Source organism: Phyllostomus hastatus, unplaced genomic scaffold (assembly GCF_019186645.2).
Source record: "Phyllostomus hastatus isolate PE091 unplaced genomic scaffold, TTU_PhHast_1.1 phas_contig_34, whole genome shotgun sequence".
NCBI lineage: Eukaryota > Metazoa > Chordata > Mammalia > Chiroptera > Phyllostomidae > Phyllostomus > Phyllostomus hastatus.
This window is the reverse complement of record NW_025333857.1, coordinates 50,932,177-50,949,440: the sequence shown is the minus strand read 5'-3', so window position 1 is coordinate 50,949,440 and position 17,264 is coordinate 50,932,177. Positions and strand designations below refer to the sequence as shown.

Sequence of the window (17,264 nt, the reverse complement as noted above, 5' to 3'; positions counted from 1 at the left end):
GTCGGGAACAAAAAATACAGAAATGAACCTGGAATGTTTAGTCATCAGATAGCAAGGAAGCTATCATATAATAGGGTCACGTCAAAACAATCCAGGAACCACAGGTCTTCAAGGAACCAACTTGAAGGACCTTTCACAACCAAAGATGAAGTAATTTGAATATCAATTAAGGATAATAACAATGGGTTGATAGAACAAATATGTTAAAATGATACTAAAAAATCATATGCCTTGTATATGATGATACTAAAAAGGAAAAAAGAAAAAAATTAATTGGTCATCATGGAATTGATACAGGGAGATTGCTGGGGAGAAGGGAGGGGTCACAGAAAACACCCCATGTAGTGCTGGAGAGACTGCATTCAGCGTTGTGTTGCTGCCGCAACTGAGCTAGCACAGTGCCTGATGCACATGGGCAGAGAAGCTGCATGTAGATACTGAGAGTGATTGACAGAGGCCAGCTCTCCTACCCCACTTCCAATTCCTGGTAGAAGAGATAACAAGAGGTCACAGCAACATGTGTACCACGGAGGTTAACATGGTGGTTGGAGGAGGTGCTGATCTGCCAGTCTAGCCTATAGGACTGGCCAGGGTGCTGGATGCTTCTGGAGTATACGGAATTTTGGAACTGGAGATTTAAACTGAAAGAGGGCAGAGGTGTTTGCCTCTTCTTCCCCTCACTCACCTTGTTGGGGGCTGGAACATTCATGGTCCAGTGGCCCTAGAAACCACCTGGTCTGGCAGTGGCCCCAGGCCCAGGGCACAGGAAGTGGTGGCAGTGGAGTGGCTGCATGGGCTACACACACACAGACTCCAGAAAGATGCCTAGAACTGGACTGTGACCTGGAGCAAGCTAAACCACCTGGATGATCGTGCCGCAGCTGCCTGCGTTTCCCAAAGGATGGTACTTTAAATGGGAGAAGGAACTCCAGGCACAGCCTTGAACTAATCTGGCAAAGGGTGGTGGGGTTATTCTTTGGGTGTTCTAGAGGGGAGCCTGCCATTCTTCCAAAATTGTGCAGGTTGGGAATAAACAACCTTTTTCATCAAACCTCTGCCTCTGGACTTTGCCGATGGGCAGCGGGCAGTGGAATCCCGTTCCTGTTCAGAAACAGAAGGACACGGGAAACCAACTCCTTATTTTGAAAACTAGTAAATAAAGAGATAAAAAAATCAAGGATTTATTCTTCCTTTTCTACATGAAGTTTCTCTTTAATGAATTATTCCTGCTAACAGTTATAGAAGGAATGATAGAATATCACCATTTTGCAGTTCCTAATAAACAATTTGCTTTAAGCAATGAACATCAGTAACTACTACTGTCACATAGAGATAATGAAACATTATGTGTCCCCTGATGAGAAAGGTATCATAACAATTAAGTAGTTTAGCCAAAAAAAAAAACTGAATCCAAACCAGATCAAGCCTATAGATCTAATAACTAATTCACAAGGAATACACAAGACAGAGGAACATAATTTAGACTGAGAGAATCTGTCTAGGTGGAGACTTTAGTTAGGTTAGGAGTTAAGCCACAATTACAAAAAAACTTTAAGGAAAAAAAAGAGAGATGGAGGAGAAATCTATAAATTAAAAAAAATAATACTTAAAAGACATAAACCAATCACAAGATATAGCCCTTACTTGAATCCTGATTGAAACAAATGTAAATAAACAAAAACATTTATCATTTATGAAATAATTTAGAAATTGAACACTGATGAGCTATTTTATGATATGATACTAAATAATTCTTGTTGAATTTTTAGTATTACAATGGTTATGTTTAAAAAGTTATTTCTGTTTAGAAATAAATATTCACATAATATCTGGGATTTGCTTGGACATGGGAAGGGGAGAAGTTCTCCCTAATAAAATGTTTAAGAAGATATGAGGCTTAAAATAACCTTAGTGTCAACATCATCGTCTCTTCCTCTTAAATCAATAATTCATCAGTAAATTCAAAACATATTTAAAACTGGACCACTTCCTATCACCTCCAGCATTACCACTCTGGTGCTAGGCAGCGTCATCTTTCGGCTTCCAAATCCGTCTCACTTTTTCAATCCTTTAGCCTTTTGACAGTCTACCCTCAGCACAGCTGTTAGAATGAGCATTTTAAAATATAAGTTAGATCATATTTTCTGTGCTCAAAACTTTCAGCAACCTTCCCCTCTAATACCTAGTAAAAGCAGAGTCCTTAAATATCTTAAGAATCCTTAAACAGGCCTTATATGATCTCTGAGCTCATCCTCACTCCAATGGAGGCGCACTGGCTTTCTTGCTGATTGCTCCTTGTAAATAGCATGTACCCATCTCAGGGTCTTTGCACTTGGCATTCTCTCTCCCTGCAAGGTTTATTCTCTCTTTAAGCAAACCTTTAAATGTTTGCTTAATGTTACTTTCCTAAGTGAGGCTTATTCTGATCACCCTATTTATATTTGCAACCCCTAGGCTCCTTGTTCTATATCAGCCTTATTTTTCCCATCTTATATTTTATAACACTTATTCACTTATTTATTTTCCACCAACAAAATGTAAGTTCCTTGAAGGCAGGGACCTGTTTTCATAAGGTAAAACAATACCTTATGATCTGTGGTAGGTGCACAATAACTAACTCTCTGATAACTAAATGAACTCTTTGCTTTTCACACCAGTGCTCTTTACAACTACACTTCTCAAACTTGTGGGTCGAAGCAATAACATGCTAGGTGGTGCCCATAGTTGCCGCTGGCAAAGCTAAGTGATTATTTAGGAGCATTCAAGCAAAGATATCCACATTTGCTAAACAATAGAAAGGACAATAAGGTAGGGTGTTAAGCCACTCCCATTGTAGGCAGAGTTGGTATAGCTGGCTTTTTTGTAGCCTAGAGCTGAAGGACAAGAGACATAGGAGGGAATTTCACAAAAGTGGCCTGTGTTCATTGCTTTAGATCAGTGATTTTCAACCAGCATGCCACCAGAATTTTTAAAACATACAATACCTGACTAATTAGTCAGGGGCACTGACCCTTTTCCCTTTGACTGTCAAATAAAAAATGACAACAGCCAACACAACAGCCATCTGGCATAAATGAATCAAAATTATACCTATTTTTTTGGTCAGATCAGCAAAAAATATATTCTATGTGCCACAGAATTTTAGTAATTAGTTTATGTGTGCCATGTGATGAAAAAGGTTGTAAATCGCTGCTCTACAGAATAGTTAGGTCCACAAAGCCCTGTAAGTGTCCATAGAAGCTGTGGCCAACACTACAAGGGTGTCTGCCTAACATCTATGCCCATCGTCTTCCAGGCTAACAGCACCCTGATTTCTGTTGATCCTCCTTTAAATGGTCATGTCCTTCAGAGGAAGCTGGACCCTCATTAAATCCACACAGTGGCTTTGATTGGTAAAAACAATTATGGCACTTTCATCCTCCTTGCCAAGACTGTAGATTATGTCTGGGAGTCAAAGGGATGGAAGGAAAGTCTGCCACAGTGTTCTGGGAAGGTTCTTCTTGCTGCTCAAAAGTTGAAGATAAGGTCCTTAAATTTTTCTGCTTCTAGATACTGTGATGTGCATTCTATCTTTCCCCTAGCTTTGGACTTACTTTGACTCTAATGAAGGAAAAATTTAAGTCTAGCTCATTGGTGGGATCAGAGAGAGTTGACTTAGATGCCTTAATGTTATTATGGTCATGCTCCAATTTTCTGTCTTGCCCCTGAGATGTACTCCCAATCTTGTACCTCAAGGTCTGGCAAATAGATGCCTATATATCTATTCATCCATCCATCCATCCATCCATCCAGCACTATTATGGTCTTAGGCACCGGGGATATAATTATGCTTCTTATACACTAACTTAAAAACTAGCCTACTGTTCAAATTTCTTTAACCCTTCTCCTTTGCAAGTATTCCTAGGGAATGGTGTCTTTCATACCTCACCTACTCTTTCAACTTTGTGGCTGAGGTCTTGCTGACAGATGACCCACTTTCCTCATCTCCACATCTCAGCGTATCTTGTACTCTAGGATGCCTTTGGCTCCTCTTGCTGGGATACCTCCTATTATTTCTGGTTGCAATTTCACACATTTTTTTCCCCATCCCAGTGATGGCTTCAGTCCCATGCACACCAAGTCTAGCCTGCCACTGTCAATTGAATTATAAGTTCCTCTCTGACAGGCCATACACAATATTCTACACTTTTTCATTCACTTGGGGATGGAGATGGAGAAAAAAGGAAAAAGGACTCATAGACGTAGACAACAGAGTGGTGACTTTGGGAGAGGGGTTTAAGGGGATGAATGGTAATGTAAAAAAATACTGTGCAAAAAGGGAAAAAAAGAAGTGCAGTCAGTGGTCTTCTCTGAGGAGATGCTCAGGGTAGGGGGACCCAGGTGGTGACCTTACTACACTGAGCTGCACTACGCAGTGACCTCTCTTCCTGATGACAGAGCCCAACAGAACTTGGAACCCTGGTAACCAGGCAGCCACATTCTAAATCTGCCTCTCCCTGGCTCATTTGGCTGGGCACTTTTGACACCTGACAGGACATTTTCTTGTCATCTGCCAGTGTCCTGAGGCTGTGGCCCCAAAAAAGGCAGCGGTGATAGTATGTTCCACTGTGGCTGCTGCTGGCTCCACACTCATTCCAGACGTTTGTGGCTGTTTTCACGGTGGGACCCAAAGGTAACACAAAGTGGCCCAGGGCAGTTCTGTTTGAGCCAGACCACCACTCTGATCCCACCTAAGCAGCCCTATGTCCCCTCCCTGTGTGTGTGTGTGTGTACGCACGCGTATAAGGGGGTTCACAAGGGGAGTCTGCCCTAGTGGGAATAGGCCAGGGTGGTTAGCAGGCTGGTGGACCGGTCATGTTCATACCCCAGGTCAAGGCTGGTTGAGTGGATGTCAAGTGTGGCCAGTGCCCTCTGCCTGTGGTTTATCCTGAGCCCTGGAGGTGAATCTCATTTCCTTTGCGTGGAGGTCTGTGCAGACATGTGGCTGGGCCAGATCTGGAAGCAGAAGGTCTGATGGGAAGAAGCAGCAGCAACTAAGTGACTATGACCAGGCAGGGCTTGAGGCTACTGGACCGGCTGCTGGTCACTGTCATTGCAGAGCTCCACCCAGGTCACGGAGGAATGGCAGTTGGTCGATGGGACCCTGTCCCATGCCCACCAGCAAGAGGCAGGTGTGCCACATTGTTGAGGGCCTGAGCACACCCAAGGTGACTGGCCATCTTGGGGTCTGGGGAACCAGGCCCAGTGGACTGCTGGAGAACACCACCCCCAAAGCCGCCCGGGCTCCACAGCCAGCTCACCACTCCCAAACGCAGCCTGGGGCATGGTGCCCGTGTTCAACACACAGGGCCAGGTGACTCGGAGCCCAAGGAGATGGAGCCCAAGGGTGAGAAGGTAGAGGAGGTGGGGTTGGCATGGGGTGGAGACCCATACAAGTTTATGGGGAGGGGTCGATGCCAAGATACACAGGGAGTACCTGCTGAAGTTGGCCAGGAGCAAAGACTGGCCTCACACCACCCATGTGCTGGACTGCCCAGAGGAAAGTATGTCCTGGGGTGGGTGTTGGGCTCTGTCTATGTTCTGTCTTTAGGGACCACATGGAAATGCAGGCACATAGGTGAACTTTTCTCCTCTCACAACTCCAGCACCAGCCCAGGAGGCTGCTCTGGACCTGGAGGAGTGTCTACCTCCAATGAGCGAGGCATCTCCAGTGGCCACTCCGGCTGCACCTCTGGAGCTGGGGCTGGTCCTGACTGAGGCCCCACCACCCCTGCCTGAAGAGCCCTCCCTCGACCCCGCCCTGGTTCCCACCAGAGAGGGGGCTCCCCTGCAAAATGAATCAGGGCCAGCTCTAGAGCTGCCTGTTGCACTTGTTGAATTTGCTTTCCTTCATTCTCTGATTTGTTTCTTTTATTTGCTTTCATTGTTATAGTTTTATTTTCTCCATGGTATGATTCAGTTTTCTATTTTTTAAAATTTTATTATTTGGGGTTCTCTTTGGGGTTTTTCTTGTATTCCTTTTCTTTTTATCCTTTGCTTTTCTGTTTTTATCATTTAAAATAATAAATAAAAGCTGTTCATATTTTAAATGCGTGCCATTCCTGATCATGACATATTTTCTTCATGAGGTTGCACAAGCATCACGAGGTTGCACCAGCATCACCACCACTATCTGGTTGCAGGACGCTCCACCAGAAGGACTGACTCGCTACTCCTCCTGCCCTTGGCAACCTTCGATCTGCTTTCTGTCTCTGTTGCTCTACCTAGTCTGGAAGTTTCCTGTCAATGGAATCTTACAATAGGTACCTTTTTGTGTCCACTCACATATTTTGTTTGTTTTTATCTGAAATTGCATTCTGACTATTTCAAAGGGAAATTCCAGATGGATTAGTGATTACAGGTTAAGGGGGAAAAAAGCCCTTCAATAAGTGTGTCAATAATCTTGAGGTAGACACCACTGTGGTAAGTGTGACCCCAGGGCCAGAAGCCAGGCAGGACCACTCTTAAGAATTCAAGAGGAGGGAAGACTCCCAAGCTCATTTTACCAGGCCAGCATTATCCTAATTCTAAAACCAGATAAAGACACTACAGAGAAAGAAAATCATAAGCTAATATCCCTGACGAACATAGATGCAAACAAAATATCCTCAACAAAATATTAGCAAACCGAATCTGGCAATACATTAAAAAGATCATGCACAGTGATCACGTGGGGTTTATTCCTGAGATGCAAGGTTGGTACAGTATCCGCAAATCAGTTACTGTGATATACCACATAAACAAAATGAAGGGTAAAAATTATACAATCATATCAATAGGTGCAGAAAGAGCATTTAATGACATCTAGCCTCCATTTACGATAAAAACTCTCAGCAGAGTAGAAATGGAGGGAACATACGTGCACACAATAAAGGCCATATATGACAAACCTATAGCCAACATCATTTGCAATGGGCAAAATCTATAAGCATTTCCCTTCAGATAGGGAAAGAGGCAGGGATGTTCACTTTTATCCAACATAGTAGTGGAAGTCCTAGCCACAGCAACCAGACAAGAGGAGGAAATAAAAGGCATCCAAACTGGAAAGGAAGAAGTAAAACTGTCATTATTTGCAGATGACATGATACTATATAGGTACTAAAGATTCCACATAGAAACTACTGAAATTGATAAATGGATTCAGCAAAGTAGCAAAATACAATATTAGTTTCCAAAAGAGGAGAACATATCTCTGATACATCTGACACAGAGTTAACGTCAAAAATTTGTAAAGAACTTATAAAACTCAACACCAAAAAACACCCAAAGATATCCAATTTAAAAATCAGGGCAAAAGACATGAATAGACACTTCTCCAAGGAGAACATACAGATGGCCAACAGACATAAGAAAAGATGCTCAATGTCACTAATTATCAGAGCAATGCAAATTAAAAACCAATGAGATATCACCTCACACCTGTCAGAATGGCTATCATCAATGAATACCAACATGTGCTGGTGAGGATGTGGAGAAAGTGAACCCTTTTGCACTGATGGTGGGAATGCAGGTTGGAGCAGCCACTGTGGAAAGCAGTATGCAGATACCTCAAATAATTAAAAATCGATCTGCCTTTTGACCCAGCTATCTCACTTCTAGGAATACATCCGAAGGGACCCAAAATACTAATTCAAAATAACATAAGCACCCTACGTTCATTGAGCATTATTTACAATTGCCAAGATATGGAAGCAGCCCAGGTGTTCATCAGTAGGTGAGTGGATAAAGCAACTGTGGGACATTTACACAATGGAGTAGAACTTGGCCATAAAAAAAGAAGAAAAGTTTATCCTTTGTTACAGCATGGATGGGCCTGAAGAACATTCTGCTATGTGAAATAAGCCAGTCAAAGAACTTATATGTACAACCCATGGACATGAACTAAGTGGGGTGCGGGGGGGATGCTGGAGGGTTGGTGGGGCAGGGTGGAGGGGGGATAATGGAGGAAAAAATTGGGAAAACTATAATAGCATAATCAATAAAACATACTGAAAAAAAAAAAACAACAAGATAAAAGAAGAAAAAAGAAATAAGCCAGAGAAGGACAAATACCATATGACTTCACTCATATGTGGAATCTAATGAACAAAATGAACAAACCAGCAAAATAGACTCATAGATACAGAGCAAGAGGACAGCTATGGGAGTGCAGTTTAGGAGATAAAAATATTTTGCATTACTTTTTATAGCTACATAGTATTCCACTGTGTAGATACAACACTATTTAATTCCACCACAATTAAAGAGCCTTGTGCATTCATCATTTATTTTTCATTACTATGTTTGGCATAGATTCCTAGGAAAGAAAATATTGAGTCAAAGGTAAATGCATACTCTAGTTAATTTTGCTGGATATTGTTAGGATTCCCACCCCATACAGGTGGTATTATTTTTCATTCCCTCCAGCAACAGTTTTGTCATCAGAGCACACTGTCAAACTCTTTGACTTTTGCCAATCCGACAGATGAAAAACATGATCTCATCATAATTTTAACTTGCATTTCTCTTATGCCAAACAATGCTGAGCATATTTTCACATATGCTAAGACCAGTTGCATTTCTTTTTCTTTTGAACTATCTGTTCATATCTCGCTCATTTTTAGTCATTGTTTTTTTCCTTTTCCATTTAGTTATTAGGTATGTTAACCCTTTGTTAATTGCAGAACTTGCAAATATTGTTTTCCAGTTTGCCTCTTTTTTATTTGCTTATGATATTTTCTGGGAAGGAAAAGTCTTTCTTATTTCTATGTAGCTATACGTATTAATCTTTTTCCTGCTGCTTCTATGCTTTCATTCACAGATTGAAGGTTTTCCCCAGTCCCAGATTGTGCATTGTGAACCTTCACAGTATATTTAACATTTGATATATATGTACCTTACCATTCAATTAAATAACAATTTAAGATAACAAAGCATGCACCTGTGTGCACATGTACACACAAACACATAAACACACACAAGCTGCATTAGCTTACAATTTGCAAAACATTGAAACCGCCAAACAGTTACATACATGGCCTGAAGTTTGTAAGTATGGTCTCATATTTTAGCTCAGATTCCTAACAAATGGTTTGCAGAGTTAGGCTGATGAGTCACAAAGAGATAGAAAGGATATGAATGAAAATTTTTAAAAGATATAAACCATGTCTTGTGAAATTTAAAATTGGTTGAGATAAACTGACTATTCTCAATAAATTTTTGATAATGACTAGTTTTATTGGTGAAATATTAATTTCATGATGATTCAGAATGTGAAAGACTTTAAATATTTACACACAGGTTGAATTTAATATTTCAAGATATACAAGGTCTCTCCAGAAAGTATCCAGCCATGTACTACGAACAATAGAGACATTTATTGAAGAAGATACAACATACAAGAAACACTGTACACAGGACAATGACACCTCAGACCCTTCAAAGTAGGCACCTTAGGACCTCACACAGTTCTCCCAATCGCCATCAGCTGCCCTGTTGTATTTTCCTCCATCTCATTGTCAGTCTGAAATCTCTTCCCTTTCAAAGGTGATTTTAGTTTAGGGAAAAGCCAAAATCTTTTGTGCAGGGCACCAAATCTGGGCTGTAGTGGGGCTTAGTCACCTGGGTGATTTGTGTTATCAAGAAGCTCTGTACGAGATGTGATGCATGAGCTAGTACACTGTCATGATGAAGCTGCCAATCACCAGATGCCCATAGCTGCAGCCTTCTGAATCATCTGAATAGTTTCCATGGAAGAATGTTCAAGGTTAATGCAAAATTTGATGCAGATTTGTTGCTCTACTTGCTCAGTCATTTTGAATGGGACGGCCACACAGTACACATGCTCACTCAACAGCATCTACTGTCCCCACTGACTTAGTACAGTGCAGTTGTCATTATTCACACATGTGCATTCCAGTCCACTCTCCTTGGCTGCCGGGGGACGTCAGGTCATGCAAACTGTTCTTGTTATATTAACGATGGCTGAAATTTTTCCAGACAGACCTTGTCATATAAGTGGTATAATGCCCAAAACACAGCTAATACTAAAAATGTATTTGTTGAACAAATGAATAAATGAATTTCATGTACATCAGAACTGGAATGGCAAACAAGTGGACTCTGATAGATTATATAAAATTTTCAAGAGACCTAGTTACCACTGATGACATTGTTTAGGCAAGTATAAAGAAAGAAAGAATAAAATAGTATTTTAAATTGACGAAGCTGATTTTAGTAGCAGTGTTTCAACGCTTACACTTTTCTGCAGGCAGGATCTATTTTGATATCAAAGTCTAGGATGAAAACTCTGGTGATTCACACTGGGAGAAATGACAGATATACTGAATGACAGATTTGAGAATCAAGAGGACCTTGACAGCTTGCATGATGAACCCAACTCAATTCACTAAGCATGAAATAGATATTGGTTATGCACTAGGTACTAAAATAAAGAGATGACTATGACACTCGTCCTGATATTAATATGTTCATTGTCTGTGGGGAAATCAAATGTGTAAACAAATAAATGTCTCAGTGTGACAGGTGACATAACAGTGGTTGAGTACGTAGGTACTGGAGGAACGAAGGAGGTAATGGTAAACGCTACCTAAGTCTGGGAAGTTCAAAGAAATGATTAAATATGGGTACAATAAGATGCTATACTTGGGTCCCAAACCATAACAGTATGAATACAGGATTAGTTTAAGCAGTAGTAAGCATAAAGCAGACTTCGAGATTTTATTTGAAAAACCTTAAACATGAATCAACTGTATTTGGTTGCCAAAATGTTAATGGTCATCAGACCAACTGACATTGTATTCTACACCAGGTGTCTTACTTCAGGGGAATTTAAGCAACTGTGTGCATATATGGTAAAAGGGACTAGGGAAGGAGACTTGAAAGCTATTATGTGAAGAATGAATAGGTCAGAGTAAAACTGGAGAAACATTTCTTGGCTGGAACAATTACAATGTTAAGATACATGTCAGAATATCCTTTGCTCAGAATCTTCCAATGCCTCATCACATTCACAGTAAAAACATATTCCTAACAGCGGCCAAAAGGCCCTACGGGATCTGGCGACCATTTCTTTCATGCCCTCATCACCTACTGCTCCACCTACTGCTCCTCCCTCGCTCACTCATGACATCACGCTAGCCTCCTTGTTACTCCCCAAACATTCCAGGCGTGCTCCCATTATAAGGTGTTTGTTCTGACTGTTCCTTCTGCCTGGAACGAGAAAAGTTCTTCCCTCAGCCATCTGCATGGCTAACTTCCTCATCTCCTTCAAGTCTTCCTTCCAATGTCAACACTTCAATGGAGACGATTTTGATGGCCTTATTCAAATTTACAACCTGCTCTCCCCAGTTGCTTCCTCCCTGACTTTCTTGAGTTCCCTCACTTTGGTATTTTGGTTACATTTCTGTTATCACATTAGTAAATTTTTGAGCTTTGTAAAAGCTTAACAGTCAAAGAAGTATAGGGGCCCTATGTTTGGTGGGGGGAAATGCTGTGCCCAGGGGCTGCCAAAATTCATACCACTATTGGTATAGGAATGGTGGGCCCTGGTTCCCTCTTGCTCTCTGTACAATAGTAAAATAGGAACAGGAAAAAACCCCAGGAAATTACATGGACAAATATGGTCTTACGACATAAGAAGGTAATCAGCAAATTAATGCTCCGATTTTCTTTAGAGTTGATGTTGAAGGGGTTCAGAACAGGCTTCTCCAACATGTGCCGCTTTTCCACGTGAGTTATTTTGGGCTAAAGGCAATCAAGGCGCTGTGGGCTCATGAGAAATTTTTACCTTTCTCTTAAAGAATTTAAATTTGCAGCTTTGCCCATAATAATATTTACTACCAGAAGGAACTTCTCATGAGTTATCTATATGGCAGGGCAAACTTCTCATTACCGAACATCTGCTCCTATCCTGAGAATGACCCTCCTCCCCTCTGAAGCCCCGAGGTGCCTGACCTCATCCTTAGCTCAGGATGCCACCTATACCTCATCTTAACTTTCCATCTCTGACTCTCTCAAGTATGTGGGGTTCCCATGCATGTGTAATTAAATTTGGTTATTTTCTCTGGTTAATCTGTCTCATGTAAACCTAATTAGACCAGGCAGAACCACCTAGAAGGATAGAGAAAATTTTGTTCCTCCCTCATAACATTATGTACAAAATTAATTTTTTTAAAGTTTAAATGAAAGTAAATGGATCTGAAGTTCCTTTTTATCAGCTGTAAAAATATTCTCTGGCCCATGCCCAGAGTTTGACAGAGATCAGCATGACTCTAATGAAAAACAAGCTGTAGGTCTCAGAGAAATTCAATATATACTCTTTCTTTTCCTTTTAGCTTTTGATTGGTTTCCATGGGAATCTAGGCTTGTGGGGATCTCTAACCTATTCATGGAGAGCAGATGCTTGTATTTTTATGACTTAGTAAAAGTGGGGGTCAGTGAAGAGATAAAGATGATTAGAAGATGAATATGGTTGTAACACATGTGACCATGTTCAAAACAAAATTCTGCAAGCCATGCAGACTTTAAAATACAATCTGCAAGGCTGATTTACTGTGTTTGAGAGGGATTACATCATAAAGGAACAACACTGAACCTAGAGGCAGAAGCTATCAGCCCAAATTCTGCATCTGGCCCACGAGAAAGAAACCCTCAGGTACATCTCTGGGATTTTGACTGGGAAACTGGGTTTGGGAATTACTCTAGGACAGAAGAACCAGAATCTGAGAAAGTAAGCTTCAGAAAAGCATGTAATTTCTCTGTCGGTGAAGCTTTATCACGAGCACTGAGCTGGAAACTGGAAAAACAAACTAATTCCTGACTCTGCAAGTGACAAAATGGCCTTGAAGAAGTCAACCTATACCTCAGCTTGCTTACATGTAAAAAAATAAGATAATTCAACTATTCTAACTGCTATGAAGTGACAATGAAAATAAATATTTTTTCCTTCCTAGAGCTATGTTAGAACTTCAAAGTAGTGATTTCAATCAAGATGTGTTGATATGTTGTTCCTTGTGACTATAAATTTCCTCCATGCAAGACATTAAGTACAATCAAAGTAGTAAGAGACAGAGAGGTTTTGATTTCAATTCTCAGATTTGTTTTAAAATAGACCAATTCCGGTTTTGGTTGGAACACTCATTTGAATGTAAGATGATAAATATTTGAAACCAGTTTCTAAACTGGAAAACCAGAGGACAGATTTACAGATCAGAAGGGGACAAACTTGATGCTAGTTTGGGAACTTCAGGATAAAATAAAGAATGGGAGTTTCAGAGGTATTCTACTCTGCTCCTTTAATTTTGATAAATCATTAACATGGAAACAACATATTTTGAAAACTGGTGATTAGTAATAAGTTTTCATTGATGAATAGAACATTCTGTTTGTGATTTTAAAAAGGAAAAAACAAACTATAACCTGAAGCTTCTTTAATTTTTGTGTTTAACATGAAATAATTTTTCAAAGTGTGTAACCTTAATCTTCTTGAAGCCAAATTAATAACCTCCTGGAAGATTAAAGATGCATAACTATGAGCATTTAGTAAGACTGCTAAAGTTTTTTGACCCTTATTAACAATAAATGTATCTGTGGAAGTCAGAGAAATAGTAGCTTCCCTGGAGCAAAACATTTCCAACAATTAGATATCTTTTGTGAGAAACCCAGAGAAAGTATGACTGATTGCTTTCTGGGATTAAACCAAGGGTACTAAACGAGAAACAAATTAGATGCAGATGTTCAGTATATTGAGATTAATTTTATTCTCATGGGTACCATTTCCCTGGCTGCTTGGACTATCAGCAATTTGTTTCCAGAGAAGTGAATATGTGTCAAAATAACTACGCCAATCACCACGGTTCAATAAGATTTTCCCATATATGTATTTTGAAAGTGGATGAATGTTTCTAATAAACAAAATGTCTAGCATTTGTATTAATAATAACTTTCAATATAAGTAACATAATATATATTCATTCATTCAGCCTAGATATGTCAGACACTGTAAGATTCTGGGGGGATTCAAAAATAAATAAAACAACATTCTTGCCTGGAGCTCTAATCTAGCGGGAAAGAGACAAGTAAGCACAAAAGACAGTACAGGATAATGGGGCCCTGATAGAGACATGAATGGAACACTACGGGGATGTGAGCTTTTCCTACTAACCACCTTCAAGAAAGATAACATAATATAGTTTGCTATAAAAAAAAAAGCGCAAAAACATAAAAAACATACCAGAATGGTTGCTCTTCAGGTCAATAATAATAATGACTATTTACATGTTGTGGCGATTGATATTATATAAAACACTTCAGTATTGTAAGGTAGACAGACCAACTTTAATTATCACTGGATATATTTACCCATGATCTTTGCAAACATGTTAAGAGCAGGAATCATGTCTTTCACCTTTTTGTATTCCAAGGCCTAGCACAGTGCCTGTTACACAGTAACAGTTTCAACATGTGGAATGAATGAATGCATGCACATACACATGAGTATTGATGACATAAATGGCACACTTCTGAGTTCACAGATAACAGAATTTAGTGGATAGGCAATATCTGAAAAGAATATTTGATATCTGACACATCAGAGAGGTTCAGTGCTGACAGTCCTTAATTATAGCGGACATATGTGATTCATTTTTCAATAATCTCTCTAGATACTGTCATGACTACATAGTAGGCATTTGGTAACTGCTTACTGAATGAGCAGTTCCACCTTCACAAACCAGTCTCTTGGACCCAACTCCTCCTCTCTGCATAGCTTTCTATATAACTCTGCTCTCTTCTTCCAAAGTAGCTTGAGTTGCCATATTAGTCCCCCTAAAGTACTGTGATGATGTAACTTCAATTGTCGTATTTCCCAAGTCGTTCCCTAGTAGTCAGGACCCTTCATGTTAAAAAACATAATTAAAAAATAAAAGCATGCAAAGTACATAGCACAAAAAAGCCTGGCACGAGCCCACATCGGATACTAAATGGCTGAAAATTAATGAGCTAGGTTGTCCTGAGAAAATTGGTTATTCATATGTTTTAAAATGATAATGGATGGACCCCTACACAAAAGTTATTTGTTATATCATAAAAGACTTGAAAATATAGTATAATTTTAAAACAATGTCTGCTTAGCTCTTTAGTCTCCCAGCTGTTGTTTACTGCTGGGTTTTGAGAGCCTCACCCTATAATAGCACAGTGTAGGAATCTGCTAATAATTTGTGAGGAGTCTATACCCTGGGTCTACACCCAGATTTTTGAGTTCCTTCCCTGCAGTTGCCTTCTCTCCAGGACTTTGCCCTTCAAGACCCAGCCACCGCCAACTCCAAGTGCTATCTGGGTTTCTCAGCCTACAAAGATTACATCTTCCAGCTTGGGTTGTATTCTTTTAAATTCCAATCTGGAAAATGCCTTAAGGAAAAAGTCAGAATAAATGTGGAGTTAATTTCACATGCTTCCCTTCTCTGAATGATCGCAGTTTCTTAGATCTTGCTTATGCTGACTGCTCTCAGTGCCTTCAAACAACGCACTGTATATATTTCATTCAGTTTTGGGAGATGTTTTTGGCAGACGGGTAATTCTAAATTAAGTGGTCATGGTCAGAACTTATGCCTCGTTATGAAAGTTTCTTATGGGCTGCTCATTTTTCTGTGATTTCTCCTTTTATATCTTTAAACATTCCATCAATGGTTATTTTATATTGTGTTTCTAATGATGGCAATATCTAATGTTTTTGATGGAATAAATCTGCTTATCATTTTTGCTCTTACTCATGGTAGATTGCTTCCTCATGTGTTTCACTGTGGATCATGTTTGATCTGTGTTAAGATGAGGGAATCCTAGAAGTTCAAGGTGAAGAAGTTTTCTCTAAAGAGAGTTTGTGATTGTGTCTGCTCAGAGGCAGGGTGTGCTGCAGACCTGGAATGTATGTCATCTACAACTATTCTGCAGAAATTATTTCTGGACCCTGCACCATCTTATTCCTTCCTGATCTATGCAAACTTTGATTCCTTAATACTGGTGGTTTTGCATGAAGCACAAGATCAAACACAATAGCCAGGTTTGACATGCACAGGCAGAGTACTAAAGAATTATTACCAACCTTATCCTGGAAACTCTACCAATGCTAGGATAGCCTAAAGATATATTACTGCTTCTGGCAACACAGAAAAACAAACTGCAGCACAGAGATGGGAAATGCATAATTATCAGATAGCCAGAAGAACATGAAACTTGTTATTTATGAAGTCAGCTATGTAAATTGTGACATGTAAATCATAGTTCTATTTATTCCTTGACATTTAGAAAAATCACAATTAAGAAAATAAAGGCGAAATGAAGAGCGAAAGAAAACAAGGCACTGCGCCCTGTGAAGAGAGGCGCAGCTGAGCTGGTGCGGCTGGGTGCGCACTCTCTTCTTCCATCGCACACCTCCACGAAACCGCACACCTCCACGAAACCGTCTTACTGTGGGTGGGGTCATCCGTTTAGATACTTATTTTTCCCCACAGGACCCGCTGATACTAAGTTAGTCTTCTCCAATCACCATTTTTGAAGCTGAGTTTTAAATCTAAACGAACCACAATTTCAAAAGATCTATCAAATTCTTAATATTGGGGCTATTCCCAGTCTGAAATATTTACTTTATGAAAAGAAGTTAAATGGAGTCACCCTTCCTGAATGAATCATTTTAACAGCTGACAAGCCCAGGTGAAAGGTTATAAGTACCTGAGTAGTAGTTAAAAGTGAGACTGAAAATGAGAGAGATTTTTAAAAAATTACTTAGTGAAAAGCAAATTGAAAAGCAGTAACTTTGGAAATAACCCGACGGACCTAACATATAACTAGCACATCCAGCAGTATATCTTAATGTCAGTCTCTTTTTATGTATTCAACTAATGAAAAGGTATTTTTCTAACCCTTCAATTAATGTGTTATATCTGGTTCACTTTTTAATGGAAATAACTCTAATATTAGTTTCTGCTTGATCTACCTAATTTTTATTGCTTCTTACACAAAAAATAACATAAGCCTAAAATAATAAAAACACCAGGCACTAGAAATACATTTTATAGACCAAAATTTTATGGTGGGAAAATAGTTTTCAGGTACAAAGATCTTTAAATAAATTTGAAACTTCCCATTTTTATTTTTTGAAATCATTTACATAGGCAATATAGTTTTAGATTTTTAAAAAGTTGAAAACATATTCAGAAAATAAATTTCTG

The 17,264-nt window shown here is 39.6% G+C and overlaps 1 protein-coding gene across 4 annotated transcripts in view; it reads right to left on the bottom strand.

Moving 5' to 3' along the window:
- The window catches only part of INVS (inversin), a 145,631-nt gene that overhangs the window by 107,024 nt on the left and 21,343 nt on the right, over positions 1 to 17,264 (bottom strand). The gene's annotated exons all lie outside the window — the stretch shown is intronic.